The following is a 22,810-nucleotide window of genomic DNA, read 5'->3' as shown; positions in this document are numbered from 1 at the left end:
AATCATCTCAAATGGCCACTCTGACTTAAAGGGTGGACATCTGTTTTCTTTTAATCATATCTTTTCTTTTTGCTTTACCTGTATAACATATAATAGAATGGAACTATGCGCTTTGATATTACACGGTAATGACAAAAAAACTTAACTATATTTTCAGAGAAGTATATTAAAACAGATTTATTTTCACTGCTTTGGAAAAAGGCAGCCTTCTTGATAAATTACCTCTGCCTTGTGGTTTAAAATTATGCAGGTTTAAAATTTTGTGGCGCTGCTTATGCTTGAACGAACAATTAAGGTGTGCCTCAGGGTTCTGTTTTTTAAGCCTTGATATTTCTGATGTACGTGTGACTTCTTTGGCACCTTTTGAGCACTTTTTTTTCAGACATTCTTTATTAACTAATGATGGGCTGGTATTTCTTGAAGCCTCATCAGGTTTTTAAGCTACCTGACTCAGAGAGGTCAAAAGTCAATTTAAAACGTTCGAAAAAGTTTAAAAAAGACGTTTCTCTGGCTCCATGAATAAAAAGTTTATTTGTGTTACAGATGACATTTTATCTCTGATAATGCAACTCTTGGTTTTCTTGCCTTTTGATGCTAAATCTTCTCTCAGGAACAATGGGACATACTTTGACTCCTGGTTCATGTGAGGTGTTTAGATTCAGTCTTTGAGCCACTCGTGGTTTTACTACTTGGAAAGTATTGCATAGTTGAGTCAAATTGTTCCACAGTCAGAACTAGAAATTGTAAGTTGTGTGGCTATTTCTTTGATTTTGTGACTCTTCCCCGCCTGAATAAATTATCTCTTGAACATCTGTAATAGTTTCCAGTTGTGTCCGGGCCTGCTGGCAGCTTTTTCAGCAATAGCCCCAGAACTCTTGAACTCCCCTCAATTTAGTTTGTGAACTGTGGACTCTATTTTGAAAAACAAGAAAACAATAATAACAAATAATACTAATAAAAAATTTAAAACCAGACTTATGCTTAATGCTATAGCAAATGTGTTTTCTGGAAATGTAGTTAAGAAAGTCCCTTTTTCAATAACTGAGGATGCGCAAGACCATCGTGCCTGCTGCTCCGCCCCTCAGGGGGATTTTGTGAAAGAATCTCCCAAACACACTCTGGTCTTATTTATTTCTTCTGAGGCCTTCATCTTCCTCTCATAACACTTGTACAACCATTTGCTTCTGGCATTTTTCAAAGTATAAGGCGGGAGCAGCAGAGCTACAATGAACAACTAACACCGAAGCTAACTGGATACATAAACACTAGAAGTGTGCGTGCGCAGCAAGAGGAAACTAGCAAGGAACAAGCACGCACATTGTCGTTGCATGAGCGTGTCACAGTGATTGGAACGGGAGACAACCAATAGATAAGCTGATCCCCCGGAACCTCGAAGCCAAAAAAATATTGTGTACTACACCTTTAATAATTTGATGATGGTGAATGGGGAGTGGTGGACTTGTAGTTAGAGCAGGGTGCTTGTGTCCTGGGAAGGGTGCAAGTTCCCCGGTTCGAGTCCCACAGGCTGCCAATGGGTCCCTGAGCAAGACCCCAGAATTCTTTTGGGGTGCAAAGGTCCATTTCAATGAAATGTGTGTTGCAATGACAAAATAAAGATGATTATTATTAATATGACTTTTTCTTCTGCACAGCATTTGGTGATTTACATCCTGAAAGCTGCTCTAAACGTGTTTCACTTACTAACAAAAATACCACAAATAAGTCCAAAGACAATAGCTCTGATGCAAAGAAGCAGTCATAAACATGTCACTGTATGCAGCTGGAAAACAAACAAAAAAAGGTCCCCTCCCCTCTTTCCGAGCCCCTGCCCTTCCTTCCTGTGTCTCAAACCTTTGCGTGGACCATAAGCAGTCGTCTGTCGGAGCTCAGAGAGCCCCGCCCGCCTCGCAGAGCCTCGCAGCGTACCGGGCCCTAACGGTGAAGGAACCAAACACACTCTGTGTGAGAAGGAGCACGCCTCCTGCAGAACATCAGCAGACGTTCAGCGCTGATGTGCGTGGACTGGACGGGTTCTGGTGACGAGGAGCAGAACCCGAGTATTGAGCTAAGAGGAGGGGGAACCAGTGTGTGTGTGTGTGTTTTTTTTTTTTTTTTTTTGGCGTGGTGCTGTTTGAAGAAAAGTTGGTTCTGTCCACCGGATACACGCTCAGGACATTTATTATTGTTCGATGGAGCTCTGTACGCGCAGCTGGTGAAGAACATTTGGACTCGGGTGAGTACATCACCCTGATTTAGTGGCTCTTGTGTTTGTGGTCGTAGAGGAGAGTTTCCCCTGAAGCTTTTTCTCTCAGTTTTATTTTGAGCCAATTGACGCTCATGGCGATTGGACCCAAAATAAGCGCTTAGCGGAGTTAGTTGATATTCACACAAGATGCGTGCTCTGACATTAAACGCTTGATGATGGTGCGTGTTGGAATATGCATGACTGTCACTGCTCAGATTTAATCTGACAGAAATGCGATCCAGTCTGCGAAAACAAAAACAGTTTCCCAATTTCTCCAAGTTTTTTTTTTCCAGCACTAATCTCACTTCCTTTGCTAGAGAGAGAGAGAGAGAGAGAGAGAGAGAGAGAGAGAGAGAGAGAGAGAGAGAGAGAGTGTATGTATGTGTGTGTGCGTGTGTGTGTGTGTGTGTGTGTGTTGGAGTTAGAAAACAAGCATTGTTCTGTTATCACAGCCCAGCTGTTTCAGTGAATGCCAATGGCAACTGGTGCACAACTGGTGCACACCATCATTTTCTCACACATAAACCCATGGTATGTTTTTTATTATTATTATTATTTATTTATTTGGAAAACACTTGAGTTATTATACCACTTCCTGGTCTTAATGTCTGTGGCTTCTTTTGACACGGACAGAAAGGAACGGAGATATGATTAAAACAAGAGTCAAATAAGACATATCTGTTCATTACAAGCAAAGTCTCCTGAAATTTATGGATTGGTTTTAAGTTGAATTGGAAACAGCCCGATTCTGATTGCGTCATAAATAATTCCCACAGGAGCAGCCAGCTCTCTCTCTGTCTCTCTCTTTCCCATATGTAGTGAACTCCCTTCTCGCAAATGATCAATGGGTTGGATGTGGTTCCGGCACAGCTTTAAACTGAATGCAAACATTAGGGTCACTGCACACACATGCATGCATGCATGCAAGTGCTTAAAAATGCACTGTAGGCAGACACTTCATCTTATTCAGAACGGTAGTTTTACAGCTCCAAAGCATCTTGTCTGCTCACAGCAGAACCGTACATCACCATGGCCCGTCACCACAGGACGCCCCAGCACAGAGAGGAGTGGTGGGTGGGGTTGAGGAACGTGATGCTGAGGGATCATTTTAATCACAACCCCTGAGGGGTGTGCCCTGCAAGAACATCACCAAATTCATGCTCAATATTATTTGGAAAGCATGAAGCCTTAAAACTGTGAACTTTTTTTATATTGTTACTATTCTTCCTTTATGTAACAAAATGACAGAAAATAGCTTACATAGATATTAAAAACAAAACCTTCCTTAATCTTTACTCATGTGCACAATTTTCTACAATGAATCCACGAAACATTGGTTTTCTAATTTGCTCATAGAATAATGTAATCTGCAAATAACATATTCACGGGCACATCTGCTCGCTCGGATGCACTCTTATTTAACACATGGAGTAAAATTCCTAATGAGACAGCAGAAATCATTACCCACATTATACTGAGACCGAAACATCTGACACACATCTGTAACTCTCATTTAGGAAAATGTCCATCATCTACTTGGATTTAAAGCAGCCGCGCAAGAGTACACAACTATTTCATCTGCAGCAGTGATTATGGTGATTTTGGATTTTTTTTTAAATTGTAACTAAAACTCATTAAGCAGTATGTTACCACTAACATGCAGTTATAAAACAATGATTCAGGTCCAGCTAAGGAGGAACAGTTAAAAGAAGCTTCCTGTTGGGAGGAAGCATAGGAGCTTTGTCCCATGTAGTTATGATTTAACATCTTCATACTAGATTCGGCTACTAAAAATTAAGCATTCAGATTACTGGCCTGTTTTGAATGTGTGATTTGCGTTAAGTGTCGTCCTGGTAATACGGATTTTAGCCAATTCCATTTTCTTTTTAACAAGAGTCACAGAGTCTAAAGGCAGACTTTGTAGAGTAGGAGTTTAAATTCTTAGAAAGGCCTATATCATGTAAAATGAACTTTTGGAGCTTTTAGCTATGTTATGATGCTATTCCTGCATCAAAATGATGCCCACACTGGTGTTTTGCTTGATTCATGCATGTCTAAGTAATCCTCCTGAATCTTGCTCTGAGCAGCAGCCCCTCCTTGTCCTGGAAAACGAAAGGCCACGACTGGATCTACGTAGAGCGGCCAACGTAGAGCGGCCATTACCCACCCCATCACCCCATCCAGGAAGTACCTACCTTGACCACGCTGCCCCTGCCCAGTAAACAACACACTTAACGAGGGGTGGTGGGAGGCAGAGTGCAATCATTCCTGCTTTAATTCGAGATAAAGTGGCTCTTTTAGCACCTAATCTGCCCATCGACGGCAACCTTTTTGATACAGTGCTGCCGTGAATCTAGGGCGACCCCACATCGGGTGAGGCGACGTTGCAGTGAAGGAAAGCGTCTTTCTTCCCAGTTGGAAAATAGCAACCAGAAAACAAATAACATTTCATGACAAATGAATACTCTGTAGTGTTGAAGGCAATATTCTACCATATATATGCCTACAGATGACTGTAGAAGGCTTTGAAAAAGCAGGATTTTAGAACCTTTAAAACAAATCGCTAAATGTTTGCAGAGCATATTTTTTAAACTATATATATTTTGAGATAGGATTTTTGAGTTTTCTTCAGCTGTACGCCATAATCAGCGATATTAAAACAATAACAGGCTTGTGATATTTCAGTTGATTTGTAATGAATCCAGAATGTATGACATTTCATGTTTTTTAATTGCATTACAGAAAATAAAGAACTTTATCACAATATTCTAATTTTCTGAGACAGTCCTGTATATTAGAGATGGTTGGCATTGCTGGAATAGCAGACTTAGACTTAGAGTGTAAAAATGTAGGTAAGATAAGCCCAAGCCCAAGTCCTTTTCTGAAAAACTGTGCATGCGCAAAACCATCCCACCTGGTCTTCCGCTCCTCAGGAGGATGCTGTCAGAAAGAATCTCCCAATTTAATCCACTCCGGTCTCATTTCATTTTTCCGAGGCCTTCCTTTTCTTCCCAGAAACTTGTAAGACAGTTTGCTTCTTGTGACTCTCAGCCATTTTCATAGAGAACAGTGGCGCTTCAGTGAACGGCTAGCGCTAAGCTAACCGGATACATAAACACTAGAAGTGCACACGTTCAGCCAGTGAGCAGAAACTAACAAGGAGCGCACACGCACACTGGCGTTATCTGAGCGCATCACAATGATTTGCATGTGGGACGACCGGAAGATAAGGCAATACCCCTGGAACTCGAAGCTGAAAAAGATCGTCCACTATACCTTTAAGCTCTGAGATTTATGAAAGGCTGTCATTTCATAACAGAGAAAAGTTAAAAAAAAACTCAGAAGGATGACAGCGAGCCACTTTGCTGTTCACCGCTCAGCCTTCCTGTTATCTGCTGAAGTCTTGCTTTGCCATGATTTGTCTCTGCCTGAAAGAACCAAAAGCATGTGTTGGCATGTCCTAGTAAATAAGATCTGCTTTTAATCACCTTATTCTATCTCTGTGGTCCCTTTGTCATTTTTAAACATTTTACACTTACTGGAAATGGTGACATTTGAGTGTTCCTGCCTAACGGCATCTTCACTGAAGAATGCTGTTGTTGTTTCAGTGACCTGGAAGAGCTTCTGCGTGGTACATTCACTGACTGGAAAAAGGAATACTGACCAAAATCGCTACTTTAGTGTCCGATGAAATATGGACATAACATTAGTTTTAATGCTACAGATTCATGTGATAGATCCAACGGTGAAGCGTTTCATTGAAATTTACGTCGCTTATTTTTCAGGCCATTAATACAGGACATGATTAAGAGCACAGTTAGGGAGAGGCAAGTTGTCGCTCAGGCCAACACACACAAACGAACACAAAGACTGCCCTTGTCTGTCAAACTGTAATTAGCAGCCGCCTGGGTTTGCGGTGACCTTTCCTTATTTCTGCTTTCAAAGGTCTCTCCTGAAGACCTTCTGCAGCAGCAACACTAATGACTTTGCACTCAGTGTTTTCCACAATGTTTTCAGCACTCCTCAGAGTCTGTCCTTCACATATTTTGCGTCATTCTAAGTGATTTCATTCTTCCCCTTACCCAGCTTTCTAAAGAGGCCTGCTTTTGTCAGTCATCGTTCACTCAGCAGGCACGCATAAATACCGCTAGCCTTGCAAAGCTGACATTGAAATGAGTTCTCAGGTTTTTCTTTTATGAAACGGGAGTTCATTAGTGAATGATGTTCTGCCAGCCGTGCTCCAAGAAACCAGCATTTGTTTTAGTAATGAAAGTGCGCAGGCATCCGATCCGTCAAGCTTCGTGAGGTCAGATGAGAGCTGCAGAGCAGTTAAAGTGAAGATCTGCAGTAGTTTTATATTTCTATACAACTTTCTATAGAATTGCCAAAGTTCTTGGTCTGCAGGTCCCCATGCTAGTTAGTTGTAAACCTTTGATCTGCTCAAGTTTAGGTCCCAGATGGACTTCAGCAGGGGGTGCCCTGTCCTGCTGCAACTGTAGCTTCTGCCCAGAAAACTAAAAGGATGCATGTTTCTAAATGAGAAGCCGTGGGGCAAGAAATCTTTCTGAATACTTTTGAAATTTTGAAATATTTATGCCTGCTTTGTTCGAGATGAAAAGGGCTCCAATTTCTGGCTGCCGGAAAGCTCGGTATACTTTTGGGGAATAATCCCTGATGCTGCGCTCCGTCCAAGTCTACACGGAGCTTCTGAACTTTGCTGCTATAAGTTATATGTTTATTAGGAACAGGACGAAGTGTTTAGCAGAGACTTATGTATTCTTTGCCTAAATTGTTGCAAGAATAAACCGGAATAGCTCTCAGCCTTTATGTTCTGTGTTAGTACATCCCGTTGGAGATCAAACATGAAAGAAAGCATCCAACCCCATGTTAAAAACACCGCAGTAGCGGTGAGCAGAAACCATCGACATTAAGCGCCACGTCTAAATGCTTAGGGTTGATGTCTGCAGATAGTGCTGCCTTCAAGACTGCCTGAGTACTGTCAGCTCTATGACTGAACTGTAATAACAGTGCAAAGCAAGACGCAAGACAAATTGGATTCACAAAACTGGTGGAAGCAATCTAGAGGTTGTTAGAAAGATTGTTAAATCTGAGAAATAAGGGATTAAGGCAATTGTAAAGGAAAAGTTTTGTCCAGTGCAGGATTAGTGGGGTGTACCTGATAAAGCCTACAGGCAGCCAAATGCTGCATGAATGTGTACAGCCTGTCTCTCCTTCTGACTTGCAGACCTAGCTTTGCAGACTCGTTGCTTTCTATATATATATATATATATATATATATATATATATATATATATATATATATATATATATATATATTACAGGTAAACTGGAGTTCAGTTGAATTGCTGTTGCAATCTGATAGTTTTAATGTTGGGCCAGAGATGGGAGCGAAGGCCCTCACAATATGTAAGAAGAGAAGGAATCAATGCAGAGTGGAGTTTGTCTGGATATAATGGACATCGGAGGGCAGAGCTTTGCCACAGATCACATTAACCAGGAGTGCTGAAGCTTGCCAAAAGCTCCAAACACCCATTAGCAGGCCAATCCGGCTGTGCTTTGCTCCACGGCTCCGTATTTAATCACTACACCCCCAAGATTTTCAAAACGTCTATCGTCGACTACATTTTTGAGAGGAGGTCTCATTATGTTACACATATAAAGGAAAAAATGTTAATAATAATCTATTCTGTGTGGTAACTGTTGTTATCACATTTATCCGGCTGACTATCCTCTCCCTCTCTCTCCCTCTTTCGCTCTTTCGCTCCGCTTCTTTCAGCAGCGCAGAAAAAGTGGCCTCATATGTCACAAGATGTCACTTCACTTCTGTCAGGAGGTTGATGTATGAGAAGCAAAGAGGCCAGTGCTGAAACAGCAGACCACACACAGATACGCTCACAATTGATGGATGACACCAGTAGAAAGTCCAGGACTGAGGCTCATGGCCTGGTGGCCCACCATTTGGGAGGTGATGTCCTGCAGCCGCAGCAGCGACGCGTCTTCATCTGTAGCAGCTTCATTTGTTAGGCCTAAACTTTATTTATTTCTATTTAGAATTTATGAGAAGAGACGGGGAGAGGGAACAGGACAAATGTTCTTCACAAAAGGCAAAGCAATTGATTGGGTTGTTTTCTTTTTCCTCTCCTGGAATCTTAATTTGTCTCAGTGAGGGGAAACCAAACGTGAATTATTGATCCAATTTAAAAGCACATTAACTGTTGCTTGTGTGGCTTAGTAGGAGTTTCACGTGCAGGTTCAGAGGACGCTCTCAGATCTAAATCTCCTTCAGAAAACCAGCCCCTGATGATCTGGATCGGTGAGTTTTACGCAACACTGAGACGGGTTCCCTCCCCGCTGTTTAGGATGGTGTTTGATATGAAGGTAGGATTTCCTCCCCTCTTCCTTTGTGCGGGTCTGTGTGTTTTTGTTCATCAGAGCGAGACCAGCTTGGAGGATGCATCTGCCAGCTGACCCCTCTGTAAAATGTATAACATGCCCCCCCCCCCCCCCCCCCCCACTTCAACCCCCGACTGCGTCAGCTGACAAGCTTGGGTAAACTGTGGCAGCGTCGCCTCAGGAAAAAAAGGATCTGTGTGTGTTTTTGGGTGGTGGTGGGTGGGGGGGGGGGATGACCATAAGAAGCAGTTTACATCCCGACCCCGGTGGATCTCTGCAGCCTGTATCTCTTTGGTCCGATCATGGGGTCAATCCCTGCGTCTTAATTGGAGACAGATGCTTCGCCCCATCATCCACGGCTGCAATCTGTTTTCTCACACACATGTTGGACGGTCAGCATTCCCAGAAATCTTCAGGGAACCTCTGGGACGCCGTCCCAGATCTCTGTAACCGAACCCCCCCACCCCACACCCCCCACTCTCTGGACTGAGCCGGCTCTCATGTCATCTGTATCTTCCAGCTGGTCTGGAATTTGTTCTGCTTATGAAAACATTGGGCTGATTTCGTAGCTGCACGAAGCGACGCTTTTGGTTGTTGTCAGCTCAGCCGGGCTCAGACCTACGGAGCTCTGTCTGCTCAGCACCGTTCTGCTGACAATTGGTTCCAGAGGATTGTGTCGTTCTGCTGAATGAGATTTCTTGGAAATGAGAGACAAGATAGATAGAAGAAGAAGAAGAAGAAGAAGTACAAAAAAAACAGGGTTTGCACTGCAAGTGGATCAGCAGGAAAGTGAAATCCAGTCCTCAGCGTGAGGCATAGCGTGCGTGTGTGTGTGTGTGTGTGTGTGTGTGTGTGTGTGTGTGTGTGTGCCTAGATGAGTATTAAAAACAGTTTATGAAACAAAGAGTCCAAACTTTGTGTCTTTAACTCGCACATTGCTTCAGGCCTTCTTAAGCTTCCTTGTGCGAGAGGTAAACGTTTGACATCCATAGGTTCTCATTGTTAAGCGCCTCGATCATCATGAGGTTCTGCATGTTTGGGGTCTCTGTGTCCCCCTCCCACCTGCCTGCTTGGGGCCCAGACTGTTGTAGACAGAAGTAGGTCAAAGTTTAGCGGAGCGTCCCGTCTGAACAGGAGGGTGGGCTGATCTGTGCGCCACGAATGACCGTGCTGCATATAGAAGAGCTTTTTTTTAATATATATATATATGTGTGTGTGTATATATATATATATATATATATATATATATATATATATATATATATATATATATATATATATATATATATATTTTATGATTATCAAGACCCAGCATATTAGTTTTAATTGTTTGGATTGGAGGCTCTTTTACTAAACTAAAGTTCTTCAACAGTTAAGTATCGGTACTTAAAGTAAAGTACATATTTTAGTCCATTCTGATTTCTCTTTTTAGGCGATAATTAATTGCATTTTAAATGTTTTTTATAGCTTTTCTGCTTTTGACGCGTCGTGTGTGGAAGAGGAGGTGCTGCGTAACAGCGTTGCATTTAAGGCTGGGGCTTCCAAACTGTTGAAGCGTCGAGAAAAAGATCAGATCTTAAGTCTCTGCTCAGGAGGATCCGTAAAGCTTGAAGCAAGCTGATTTCTCAATGCGCTTCTTATCTGGTTGAGAGCTGGCGCAAACTACGTGTTTTAAACTGGCTACCCTTATTTAAATGCTCAGGAAATGTTTTCAGCAGTTGCTTTAAAGCAGGTATGTCCAAAGTGCGGCCCACAGGCCATTTGTAGCCCCTCTACTGATTTTGGGTGCCCTCCCAACTGCTTTTCAAGAAAGATTTTGTCCACAGGGGGCTGATGCAGGTGGAAGATTATAGTTTTTAATTAGGGCAAAATTATTACAGAAAAGTTAACATCCTACAGTTGAAAATGTTAAGTACAACACAAAGTATTTATCTTATAATAAACACACTTTTGAAATTCTCTTTAATTTCATAGTGACATATATCCAATGACATTTAATTACTCAAATGCACTTTGGTGCATTAACATCTGCTTTGAATTCAATTATTAAAATTGGCTAAGTACAGCAAGTGTTTTTAAAGAACAACTGATCCAAATATTATTGTTAAAGAGTCAAATTAAGTTATTCAAAATAATTTGCAAACTGGATAAATACAACCAATGAGCAAACCTCATCTTTTAATTCTGGATCTACAATAATTTACACATTCATTTCCTACAAAACATCTGACTAACTTCTTTATTTGAAATGATCATATTTTGTAGGGCAGGTAAAAAAGTTGCCATATTTTTTTGGGTTTAAAGAAAATTGTGTTTTTTGGAATTTTTTGGCCCTCAAGTTCCTTTGACTTGACAATTTTGGCCCATGAACCGAAAAGTTTGGACACCCCTGCTTTAAAGGTAATGGATGGCGAAGGAAAACAAAGACCTGGTTCACACTCCTCGTTTCTGTCCTGCGCTCGAAGTCTAACAGTACGTTTGCTTTTAAAGGGATATACACAGATCACAAGGGTAATAATCATTGCTAAATGTTTGCCGGACTTGTAAAGGGTTCCTTCCTTGCGGCCTGATTCTCTAGCGTCAACGGCTAAGCAAAGCCGTAAATTATGCCTGACTCCTTTGGTGCTGTTGAGTACTGGATAAAACAGAGCAGCGCTGCTCTCCAGTGTGATATCTTTCTCTTTAAGGCTTTAAAAAAATGCAACACTGCACATTAAAATGACAGCAAGCAACTGTTGGTTTGTAAACATGTATGACAGAGTATTCCAGATTGTTAGTAGAGATTACCGTCACCCTCGCTCTGTCCTCTCTTAGCATCTCTGGTTATTGCTGTTGGGGAGAGAGAGACCCTCCTCAGAGGTCTGAAGGAAATAAATTAGAGGGAAGGCTTGAAGAATTAGGAACAACTTCCTTTGTCCCAAAAAAAAGCCAGCTACATTAGAGAAATCTTAATTGTCCTAATTTCAGCTGTTACAGCTCTATGGACCGAGGGTTTCAAGAAAGGTTTGCTTTTGTTTTTAGTGGTGTGGTGGAACGATTCTCCAAATAAATGCCCACATTTATCCCACACGTAAATGTGGCTTACAGCTTCAAAATGGGAAATATCTGTTTGATTAATGCACCGTATTAATTTAAAAAAAAATCACCTGCATTTGATCATTAGCTCCTTTTTTAGAGAGGAACAAGCCTCAGCTTTAAATTTACCATCATCTGTTAATCACTCTCACAGGTTTGGCCACCTATAAATGTCGATCAGTAATAGAAACAATCCTTTACACACCAGGAAGGTATGAGGCAACAATCTGAAAGAAAGCACAGTCTGTTGTGGATTTTCCCCAGGTGACCTGGGGTAATTTGCTTGTAAGATAAGTTAAGGTTGTCACCTCCTCCAAACTTTGTATTAGTACGTTTGAGCCATAATGGCCTCCTGGCAGATGGAAAACCCTTTGGTTAACATTTATCCCAGCATTACGAAGTGCTAAAATCTTTTTAAATGATGATAGTAATTGATTTCAGTGGTTTGATGCGTTATTATTGCTGCTTCTTGTGCAAGAAGAGAAAATATCATATTATATTTAAAGCCTGACCACCATAGAAATATCTGCCATAAATGCATGTTTTAATTCATACTTTATAAATGTTTCAAAAAGAAAACTGGACTCTGGGAATTTGAGTTTGAAAAAAAAGAATGTAGATCTGACCTTAAAATGTGTTTTAAAATGCAGCCATCTAGGATTTTATTCCAGAGGCTTTCTAAAATATTTCAAGTCATTGTCAGTGAAGTTTCTTTTTTTATATACCCAGATTGTTTAAAAAGTGTACATTACTTTGTTTACTTCTTTAATTTCCTTGTTGGCCTGTGTTGTGCAACACTGCTTTGGAATCGCCAACGTTTGAAACGAGGAAGGACAGAGCTGAGGTTTTTCTAGAAGCATCTTCGCAATTAATCTATGACTTATATAATGGCTCATCTGCTCTGCCCATTGCCATCATACCAGGAATTACTGGTGTGGAGAATTTAAACTACAGCGGTTGTCTGCTTTCAAAGATCAAGCAGAAAGATTAAGGTGCAGACCGAGCGGTTTGGAGGGCCAGCAGCAGCAGCAGCAGCAGCAGCAGCAGCAGATGCAGGGATGAACAGATGAAATGAGGCCAGTGTCATCCTGTCTCATTAACCATGCAGGGTTGGGAGGGGATTAGCCTCACTTACGTAACTCCAGCTCCCTCGGTTCTCCCCTCTAACTAGCCTATCTCCCCCCATTTCTCCAACCCCACATTCATAATCTTAAAAGAGCAGGAGGAAGATTGTTGTGGCCTATTTGTTATTCCCGTATTTTCGACTTTTATCTTTTTACAAAACCAAAATTTGAAGAGGCAGGAGACAGAAGGAGGCTGATTGTGGTGTTTTGGGGGGGGGGGGGTGCATGCTGAAAAGAAGAACAGACATCAGGAACTAAGAGAATCAGTCAACAAAGGCAGACTTTATTCCCAGCTGTGGTAATAAAGTACAGATGAAGTTAAAGCAAAAGACAGAACAAGAGGAAAAAGAAAGATAGCGAATTGTCGGTGTTGGGGGTGGGGTGGGGGGGATCAGATGGTCTATTTATAGTTCATCCCTGATCTTGGGTTAGACAGTTTGGCCCAATGCAGCAGAGCTCAGCATCTATGTCAGTCTTCATGTCAGTCCGTATTAACTCTATATGCACTCACCCATATATATATATATATATATATATATATATATATATATATATATATATATATATATATATATATATATATATATATATATATATATATATATATATATATAATTGCTAACCTCTGCCACTGGGCAAAACCAAATCACACACTAGCACATCACATGGCCGTGTGGGTAAAGAGGTTGAAGGGTACGGGAGCCGCTTGCTTTCTGTTTAGTTTATGCAAAGACAAAGAGGAGGAACACTTCTTCTTGGGGATCAATTAGTCGCATTATCTCCCTTTGTTTGTAGTGGGTTCACATTTGCACATCAATGGACTTCCTCCTTTTTGTTCTGCCTCATGGTGCAGTTAAAGGTGATTGCACTTCTTTCTTTATTGTGGAGCTTGTTGTCCTTGTTTATTGTTGCCACTCATGGGCCTTATAAAAAGAGGATGTGTTGCAGAAACGACTCTGCCCTACTTAACTATTAATCATGTGATCATAACATTTTTCTTTATGTTGCTATCACCTCTTGTTTGTTCCAACCTTCAGAAATGAGCATATCTCTTTATCTTTTACAGTTGATGACATCAAAAATTCTTAGTATATTTTGTCCACGTTAAAGTTCACTTTGAAATTTCATTTGACGCTGGGATTCTTTCTCTGATCTGGTATCAGCATTGGATCTTTCTGATACGGATGTGCTGCAGCAACAGATGTTGCAGTTCTGCTTCTTCTATCAGACGGTGTGACATTACAAGTCCTGTGTGGTGCTTTAGCTGGCGTTAAGAGGTCCGTATTAAAAACACTTAATGTTAAATGTTGTTACATGTGGTACTGCAAATCTGAGGCAGGATGAGCGACTTATTGCAGTAACTTCAGGATCGGTTCAGGATATTTAGTATCATGAGCAGATATGCGCCTAAAATCAGCAGGTGATCGGAGTTGGCCTGTTTTCAGCTGGCTATCCTGCCAGGAACAAAAAAAAATAATAGAAAATACTGAGAACTACCAGGTCACACTGACAGCAACACTTTTCTGAGGGAGTAATTTTCAGTGTCTATGAGGTCTTAATTAAGTTAGAGGAACAGAAGAGATTTGATTGAAAACTGTACATGTTAAGATGCCTACATATACTAGCTGATATATGCTAGTATAAGATGCTAGTAAAATACAGTTTAAATCTCAACTCTGTAATAATTTATGTTTATTTTTGAAATTTGGTCTCTTGCACACAGGGTGTGACGTCACCTCTGCTCATGTGTGCTTATGTACACATGTAAGTACTGGCAGCTTAACGATTTACAAAAACTGGAGCTCATAAGTTGGCCACAATTTGCAGCGCGGCGCGTCTCCAATCATGGGGATGGTTCACCATGTTAACCTAGAAAATAGTCTGGTATCATTGGATGCACAAATACTGCTGCACTTCTTTCAAAGTATTCTGCTTGGACCTCAAACAAGTGCAGAAATTTCTAACAAATACATCAGCCTTTTTGTTTTCTTTTTAATGCATGCATCAACCTTTTCTTTTTCTTTTTTTTTTAATAGTGTTCTGTCTGGAAATGTGGCATTAAGAATTGTTGTCTTAATGCCAAAAACAGCCCAACAGATTTTCACAAGTGGAGCCGTACTGCTTTCGCCATAGTGCTCCGCTTGATTGATACATGTAACTAGCTTTATTATAATTTATGCAGGGAATATTTCATGCTATATGGACACTACAATAAGAAAGTAGAACAGAGAAAGAAAGAAGAAGGAAAAAAGGAGAAAAGGTGAAAGAAAGAGGAGATAAAAGGGAGAAAATGATACATCAACCTTTTCTGATACACAGCTTAAAAATAAACCGAAACAGGAATATATTCAATTCCATTTTTTTTCAATTCAATTTTATTTATATAGTGCCAATACATGAAACATGTCATCCTAAGGCACTTTCCAAAGTTAAATTCAATCAGTTTATACAGATTGGTAAAAAAATTCCTATATAAGGAAACCAGTTTGATTGCGTCAAAGTCCCGACAAGCAGCATTCACTACTGGGGAAGCATAGAGCCACAGGAAGAGTCATCTGCACTGTACATGGCTTTGCAGCAATCCCTCATACTGAGCAAGCATAAAGCGACAGTGAAAGAAAAACTCCCCATTAACGGGAAGGAAAACCTTTAGCAGAACCAGGCTCAGTATGAACGGTCATCTGCCTCGACCGACTGGGGGTTAGAGAAGACAGAACAGAGACACAACAAGAGAAACAAAAAAGCACAGAAGCACAAATTGATCCAGTAATCTGTTCTACATTAGATGGTAGTAGCGGGTGATCTGTCTTGCCTGGATGATGTCACAGCTATAAAATCTGTTCTTCAAGAGTAGATCATTTTGGTAAGTCTACTCCTAAAACAGCCTCTCTCTTGGATTCTCTTCTAGAAAATAGGCTGACTTTTACTCTTTTGTTTCTAATTTTTATGTAAATGTTTTCTGCGCTTCCCCTACCAAACGTTTAGTAATGTGTCGCAGGGCTAGAGCATTTATCTGTACAGCCGCAACTGGTTCCTTTGGAAAATATTTCAAGACTGAACAGGAAGCGACCATAAAATTCCCTCCAACTTCCTGGGTTCCACAATGACCGTCGGCCGGGACCGTGTCAGAGTTGCACAGGGCCTCGTTTGTTTCAGCCGTTGCTGGCCCGGCTCACCCTGCTCCAATAACATGCATTGTCCCGTGGCAAAGGACACGGATTCATGAATACGCTAAAATGTCAGCATTCACGATGTGCACACGTGCAATCAAATGCAAAGAGACTCGGTTGTTTTCACTTTTACAAAGGCTGAATTTGGAAACAAACTGTGCACTTTTGGGGACGTATATTACAGATCTATTCTTAAGAGCTTTAGATGTTTTCTACCGGTAAAATTATAACTTTTGAGTTTGTGTGACTGATGTTAGGCGAAACAGCAGCAGCCTTCTTGCAGTTTATCAAAGTTTGAGTATTTTTGTGGTGTGGCTGCCCCCCTGCCTGCGCTGCGGCAACATTGCCACGCTGTTTTTTTTTTTTTTTTCTGCTAAGACAAAGCTCTCTGTGTGCAGAAATCTGTTTGAAATTATGATGAAAGGCTAAAAAGATAGGGAGGTTGAAAATACCAAGACTAGAGACAAAGCGTGGGAAATGAAAAGAGATGATCCACGTCCTCCAGACAGACAAATTGTTACTACAGCAGAGGCAGTCTGAAAGATACAAAAGACGGGACAAAGCTTTTGGCTCCGGCAGTGATTTAAGCGCTGAAAAGGGGAAAATGAAAACGTTCCTGCTGCCTTTGTTTCTGATTTCTTAATTATCCTCAGCTCATTCCTTTTCGTCTGTGTGGTCAGCTTGTGATGCTGCTGGCTACAACACAGCAAAACAAACAAAAGAAAAGCTTCAAATAATTACCTTCACTATTCACATGGTGTCAGTAAACATGCAACTACATCAGTTTGCGATTTTCTTAGTGACTTGCTGATGGTGTGCAGCTGTGGCTGAGCTGCTGTTCTGAAGATTGGCTGTGGGGATAGCTTCACCCCGTTGCTGCTGTAACATCCAGATGTCATCTAATCTGACCGCTGAGAAGACAGAGGAACGTCCCATGAGTGAATAGAAAGGCGGGTTTAATAAAAGATAGTGTAGCAGTTTGTTTACAGGTCATTTTATTCCAGCGATCCAGGAAGCTAAATATTAAACAAGCTATTTTGAGATGTTAAGAGAATAGCCTACAATCAAGAATCCTTTATTGTCACCAAGTGAAATTGCCTTTGAGTCAGACACTGACATGCAAGCACAACAGACTTATTATTTACAGTTTTTTCCCACACATTAAAGCATACAAAAGATTAAAAAAAGTATGTAGCAGAGTCTGAGAACTCTGATATCAGTCCCTTAGCGAGCCATGTTACATGGATTAGTCCGTCATGAGTCTCAAGTAATAAGGTAGTTTTGTGCTGTGATCTTGAAGCTTGATTTACATAAAAATGCTATTTCATATTCCTGAGAAAAAGAGTGTACAAATAGCCAATAACAGTTGTGTGATTGTAACATGATGGACCACAAACTTCTCAGCAGGGGGCGATAGCCCTCACAGCTCTTGGAAAGAAGTTGTTCATGAATTTATTAGTTCTGGGTTTTAGGTTTCTGAAGCGTTTACCTGATGGGAGAAGGGCAAACAGCTCACTACCCGACCGGGTGAGATCAGTGGAGATGTGTCTGGCCCTTCTCTGGACCCGTTCTGCTTAAATTGAGTCTAGATCCTGCAGATGGCATCCCATAATCCACTGCGCAGTTCTTACCACCCATGCTAGGTCCTTCTTCTGTTGAACTGTGTAGCTCACATACCACACAGTTATGCTGAGACATAAAACACTCTCTATGATAGGCCTGTAGAAGTTTTTAGCAGCTTAGTGAAAAGTCTAGTCCTTTTCAGTTTCCTGAGGAAGAAGAGTCGTTGTTGGGCCTTCTTCACCAGGTGGGAGGTGTTTGTAGTCCAGGAGAGGTCAGAGGAGATGTGAATGCCCAGGAACCTAATGCTGTCCACGTGCTCCACCTCCTACCCTGTATTTAGAGAGGAGCGTGTTCAGTCCTCCTGGACCTCCTGTGGTCTATTATTACCTCCTTAGTCTTACGGGTGTTCAGGATCAGGTTGTTCCTGGAGCACCACTCATTGTTGTTGGAGATGAGATCCACTACAGTGGTGTCGTCCGTAGACTTCACCGCTGTGTTTGTGGGGTGGACAGCAGAACAGTCCTGGGTGAAAAGGGTGAAGAGAGCAGGGCTGAGGACACAACCCTGCACTATTCCTGTGTTGAGGATTAGTGGAGCAGATGTGCATTACCCTGTCCTCACCACCTGCTGGTGAAGAAGTCACTGATCCAGGAGCAGAGAGGTGTGGATAATCCCAGGTTGTGGAGCCTCAGAGCCAGCATGCCTGGGAGCACGGTGTTGAAGGCCGAGCTGAAGTTCATGAAGAGCATCCTGACATAGGTGTTGGGATGCTGCAGATTAGTCAGAGCTGAGTGCAGTGCTAATGAGACCGCATCCTCTGTGGAGCAATTCTCCTTGTAGGAGAACTGCAGGCTGTCCAGTTCAGCAGGGGTGGCGTCCTTGATATTATGTAGGAGGATCCTCTCGAAGCACTTCATGATCACCGGGGTCAGAGCGACGGGACCATAATCGTTGAGGCAGGTGTAGGTGGGTTTTTTGGGATCGGGCACGATGATGGATGATGTCAGACAGGCAGAGACCGTGGAGAGCTGCAAGGAGAGGTTAAAGATCCAGAAAGACTCCTGATGGTTGGTCAGCACATGATTTAAGTGTCCGACCTGACACCATGTCTGGACCTGCAGCCTTGTTGGTGTTGACCTTCTTCAAGGAGGAGGTCACTTGGTGCAGCTGCTGCATTTTTGAATTTGAACTAAGTTGCCAGGTACAGTTCAGATATACAGTAGTATCTCACATATGCATGTATATGATGAGACTTTGTCGATTTAAAGTACCGTTCAAAAGTATTAATTCTCCTCAAACTTTTTCTCCTCATAACCACAAACGTCTATGTAGGTCATGGGCATTTAAATCAACACCTCAACACTAGGAAGCCTGTCATTGTGAAGTGTAAGGAAAAGAGTAGAGGATTTGCAAAGTATATTGAAATAAACATCTGAAAAGTGCATATGGTTGCCAGCCTCCACAGCATGATGCAGACAACACCATGTTTCATTGGGGGATGGTGTGTTCAGGGAGATATGCAGTGTTAGCTTTCGGTGTTTTGCATGTAGGCCAAAATATTGATTTTGGTATTGTCTTCTAAACTTCATTACATCTTAATTCCTTAATAAAGCACTGAAGTTCTTTAATGGATCTGTAAGGATTTCACAGACTAATTGGATTGATATTGAGATGAAGTTACACACAGGGGAACTCTACTAATTAATTTGGTAACTTCTGAAGGCATTTGGTTGCATCAGATTTTATTTAGGGGTATCAAAGTAAAGGAAAGGGACCAGACTGTTCAGATTTTCACTCATTAGAAAATAAGAAAACCACTTTTAATCCACTTCAGGATTCCTCCATACTTTTTGGGGATCTATCATACAAAATTAGTATGAATATGAAACAACTTAATGTTTGTGGTGTGGTAATAATGTGGCAAAATGTTTTAAGATAATTTATATAGGAAATGTTTTGACCAATCTGTATAATCTGATTGAATTTGACTTTGGAAAGTGCCTTGCTATAACATGTTTCATGAATTGGCGCTATATAAATAAAATTGAATTGAATTGAATTTAGTGCCATTGGTCCGTTTGATCTTACTCCAACGTAATTAATGTGGAAAACATTTGGAGACAAATTACTAATGAATAATATATTTTTTTGTACATGCACACACAAAAAACTTAATTTGTCAGGAATTACTGCTGTATTCCTGACAAATGACAAATACTTATATTTCTAATGTTTCTCTTTTGTCTTTTGTTTTTTACTTGGAGCCTTGCAACAAAGGTTTACTCAAATGTACATTGTGAATGTGCAGCTGAAAGACAATAAAGTCTATGTCTAAATATTTTATTACTTTTTTAAAACCCCCGCTGAAGTTCATTTTTTATCTGCTCACACATCAGCTGTTCTACTCTATCCTCCCATGTGACCAATCTTTTTGCAATGAGAAAATACTGAATCCTGATGTTTGAACAGATGTTACTTGGACATGCATCATCCATCCATTTGCTGATGTAGATAAATCACAGAAATGGGGGCAATTTAAAGAACAATTGAGCAGAACTACCCAAGAACAGCTCTGGGAGCATGGACTAGAGGTGGTGACTGCACAATATTAGGAAAACATGGGACATAATGTTGGTGAATGATGGGAAAATTACTTGACTTCCAATAAATGAAGAAATACGGTTGGTGCCAGCGGTCAATGGGTGAGAGGCAGGGGACTCCCAGGATGGATTAGCAGATCATCAAGGGCAAACAACAATGGAGAATATGCAAACTCCATGCAGAAAGACCCCAGGTTGAACCCAGGACCTTTGTTTCTGAAAGGCAACAGTGCTACCAGCTGTGCAGCTGTGCGGCCGGCAGGGGATTATATAATCCTCTGGTAAAAATACTTTCACCTGGGTAGATTGCTCCTACCTATTCCTGAGATTTATTAAAAAAAATTAAACCGTATTTGTAAAGAGAAAAACAACATATTAATGCCTTCATTTGTCATTAGGACCCTAGACTGAGATAAGATCATAAAGGCCGGATAAAAACATGGGCTGGATTAGATGACACTGATGACCTGATTCTGTAAATCACTGTTTGTGGTTTTTGAAACCCTTCTGAAGGGAACAGTTTGGTGAGTTGTAATGATCCAGATAAAGGCCACAAGCCAAAACGCAGATTGGTCAGCATGTTTTTTTCTTACTATTGCAAGTGCTGCTGGAGTTTTCCCTTCACCTGATCTTTGACCATCTCCATGCAGCTTCGGAAAAAAGTGGAATCCTATTTCATAAAATGTTTTGAAATCTGTACCTCTGGCCTGTGTCTCTAGATCTGTTTAGATTGACCCCTCTAGATTTGTTTGTTGATTGTTTTTAGATTTATCTGTTAGAAAATATTTTATAACGCAGGGGGGTCAGGACGCAATGTCAAACAATTCAACTTTTAGTTCTTAATATGTATTATACTTTTGAAAGTTTTTTTTTGTTTTTTGCAAAGTAGTTGTTGTTGGGGTTTTTTTTTGGGGGGGGGGGGGTCAAGATTCGCCACTGGCCATAGGTCACAGCAGAATATTTTAAGATAGACGTTTATAATGTTGCTGCTCAAAATACTCATTTGATTTGTGCAGTTAGATGAAAAGGAACGGTAATAGTAACACTGATAATTAATAATAATAGTAATTGTAACAGTAATAGTGTGCAGAGTCTGTCTTCATTGATGATTTTAAACATACATCTTGGGAACGACAGCAGCCAAACATAAATCTTATACAAACTGAAGTAAGCAAGGGGTCGATTAAGTGAAAGTGCTGGGAAATATCTGAAACTGTACTTTTTCTGATTCTGAAAAATGGATTTCCTAAAAGCAGCTCAGATTCAAGCAAGTACAGTGTATTTGAAATAATGTTTATTTCCAAAATGCTTCTATTACTCTACAAATATAGTGTTGTCTGGATATTTAGATTATTTCCGCCGAGCACTGTTGTCTCCCGTAAACAGTACATTACATTAATTGACCAGACGTTTCAATGAGGTCAGAGTCGAGTCAAAGAATGGTGGGCAGGTTTAGACAGGGCGCCCTCTAGTGAAGAATATTGGATCTGCGCTGACAGGACTTGTTCCATCAGAGGTGAGGGGAAAGCTAACAGGATAGGGCTTTAAGCAGAGAGCAGGCACATCTATCAGAGCAGCGCGGCCAAACACAGTTCACATTGTTCTTTTCTTAACCTGCAAGATGAATGCTGCTCATTAATCAGGGCCATTTGTCTTCTGTTGTAAGTGTAGAGGTCAGTGATTAAACCCTGTTCTCTGTAACGCCGCCAACTCTCTCTGCTTCCCTCCCTCTCTGAGGGATCAGAGGAAAGGCTGCAGTGTTTCGCTGCTCCGCTCGGCTTTCCGTGGCTCTGATGTTGTCTGCCACCAAATCCCGGCTGAATAAAAGTCAGAAATGGAAGCGGCAAATTATGTTTTATGTATGTGTGCTTACACAAGGAAAGCAAGCAGGAAAGCGGGCCAGCCATCACAGAGGATGTATTACTGCAACAAAGCAGCTCTCCTTTTTTTTTTTTTTTTTTTTTTTTTTGGAAACAGGCAGCGGCAACAAACAAATCTTGCAAAGACTTAATGTAAGGGTTCAGGTGATGGCAGAGTGAAGGTGGAAAAGCCACTTCATTCCCACTGATTGAATTTGACTGTAAGAATTATGCTCTCAACTTTTCACCTCTCTTATTTAACAAAGATTATGAGGATGAGCAAAAAGACCTTCATACACGGGTGCTATTATAGAAATACAGCAAGTATTTCTCTGATTGGTCAGGAGGATTTGGCATAGGCATTTCTCTAAAAGTATTAGACCTAATAGCTGTTTTTGTGTATATGAACATGAATCTATTTTAATTTTTACTATAAATGAATCTATTTTAATTTTTACTATAAAAATAGCTGTTTTTGTGTATATGAACATGAATCTATTTCAATTTTTATCATAGTTTAGCGACACCACGGCCTGAAAAATCGAACTTTTATTAATATTTAGTTTAGGAGGTAAGATTTCAAGTAATTTCAGTTTCTTAAATCAGCTTTAAAAATTGTATGGCAATTTTAACAACTGTATAATATATTTCTACTAATGATTGACAATGATTCTTGAATCATATTCTATAAAATATATTCAGATTGTTAGTCTCTCTCAGACCAATGTATTTAAAAACTTTATAGTTGCAGAAGTTAATT

At 40.8% G+C, this 22,810-nt stretch overlaps 1 protein-coding gene across 1 annotated transcript in view; it reads left to right on the top strand.

Moving 5' to 3' along the window:
* The first annotated feature begins 1,987 nt into the window (after nt 1-1,987).
* Nucleotides 1,988-22,810, top strand: part of lzts2a (leucine zipper, putative tumor suppressor 2a) — a 61,478-nt gene continuing 40,655 nt past the window's right edge. The window contains exon 1 of the mRNA XM_036126654.1: nt 1,988-2,233. The gene's annotated coding sequence lies outside the window, so the exon portion shown is untranslated. The remainder of the gene's footprint in view (nt 2,234-22,810) is intronic.

Source organism: Fundulus heteroclitus, chromosome 22 (assembly GCF_011125445.2).
Source record: "Fundulus heteroclitus isolate FHET01 chromosome 22, MU-UCD_Fhet_4.1, whole genome shotgun sequence".
Taxonomy (NCBI): domain Eukaryota; kingdom Metazoa; phylum Chordata; class Actinopteri; order Cyprinodontiformes; family Fundulidae; genus Fundulus; species Fundulus heteroclitus.
The sequence above is the reverse complement of the archived record's forward strand: the minus strand, read 5'-3'. Positions and strand labels throughout refer to the sequence as shown.